Below are 1,762 nucleotides of genomic sequence, written 5' to 3'. Positions count from 1 at the left end.
CCCAGGGAGCAGCCAGAGGAGCCCCACACTCCTCCAAGCACACTTCCTGCTGCTCCTCAACCTTCGGCTATCAGACATCAACTCTCGGTCCCCCTGAGCCTGGCCTGACCGCCCCCACCTCACCCACCGCGGCTCAGTCTTGCTGCTAGCCTTGATTTTCTCCAGGCATCGCCCCAGCAGACCCACTGCTCTCTGCTAAGCATGCCTGCCCACGTCTTGCTCCCTGCTATGGTCTAGGTTTCACCCCATCTTTGCTCTGAACACTCCTGGGTAGCCCCAGCCCTCCGCACCCTCCAGCAGACTGGACCAGACCCCTCTACAAGAGGTGTGAGCCTTGGCCTCTTCCTTCACCGTAAACAAGTTGCAGATGTTCTTCCCTGCCTGTGCTCTATCCATAAGCTCCGGGTGGAGGTCACAGAGGGACCCCCCACAGCCGCAGCAGCTCAGACGAAGGTCGCTGGGGCCTCCTGGGGTGCACGCAGTGCAGCTCTGCACTGAGCCCTTGGCAGCCATCCCAAGCAGCCAAGTCTTTGTCTTGTGTCGTGCCTCGGCCAATAACCCCTCTACAGCCGGAGAGCTGCTACAGGAGCTTGGAAAGCGGCCCCATACTTGGCCACCTCAATCCAAAACACCAACTTCTCCTCTTTTTTGCACGAAATGTTGAGCAGTTGCTTTGCTGGAGGTGGGGAGCAGGGCTAAGACACCCAAGACGCAGACCTCTGAAGGACATGATGAAAGGAGGTGGGGGGACATCCGCATGGGGAGGACACAGAAGAGGAGGGAGAAGGTTCCTGGGGGTGTAAAGAGAACCCAGCAGTGTCTCTCATGGCCGGCACATTTCCATACCAACCCCGTGCACAGAGCCTCTGCCAGAATCCAACCCACACAGGTGCTGGGGGATGCTCTTTCCCCTGCCCACCTCCCCATCTGCCCACCTTATGGGGCCAGGGGGCTGCCAGAGACCCTAGAGGGAGCAACAGGCGAGGGGAGCTGAGAGGTAACCTGCCAATCCCCCACACCTGAGGTCCCCCCAATCCCTCCCTTCCCCACGGCAGCCTCCAGTGTGAGACAGGAGCTCCCTGCGACCACTGGGGAGGGGAGCGGAGCGTTACCCTGCCAATCCCCCACACCTGAGGTCACCCCAATCCCTCCCTTCCCCACGGCAGCCTCCAGTGTGAGACAGGAGCTCCCTGCGACCAGCACCAGGATCCGGACCAGGATGTGGCCCATCTAGATGATGCTGACCCTCTCGCAGTGAGGGTAAGCCAGGCAGTACCCTGAAGACAACCCTGTTGCACCCTGGCTTGAGAGACATGGAGGTGGCAAACCTCCAACTGTCCCCTCCAGGGTCCACAGCACCCAGCTGCGACTCCACACAGCCCAATCTGACAGCACAACCAGGACCCCGCCGCCCGGCCAAAACCCCACGGCGCTTCCCACGGCTTCTATGTTTCTACGATTCCCACAAATATACATCCTACCCTGGCAAAACGCTGTCACCACCCATGACTGGTCTTCAGCTGAGGTGGGGATGCCCACTGGGGATGCTCTCCCACCCGGCTGGAGACCCCTTTGGCTGACTGGCTCGGGCAGGGGGGACTCTCTGTACCGAAACGCACCCCCGCGCTGTGGTTTACCGTGCTGGTGGGGACCAGCTGCCGACGGGTGACCTGGTGGGTTACGGCACGCTCCAGAGGTGACGCTCAGCTCACACGCACGTTGATGGTAAAACACGACAGAGCCTCCTTCCTTTCCTCCCACC

This window comes from Buceros rhinoceros, unplaced genomic scaffold (assembly GCF_000710305.1).
Source record: "Buceros rhinoceros silvestris isolate BGI_N320 unplaced genomic scaffold, ASM71030v1 scaffold40149, whole genome shotgun sequence".
NCBI classification, from domain to species: domain Eukaryota; kingdom Metazoa; phylum Chordata; class Aves; order Bucerotiformes; family Bucerotidae; genus Buceros; species Buceros rhinoceros.
The sequence above is the reverse complement of the archived record's forward strand: the minus strand, read 5'-3'. Positions refer to the sequence as shown.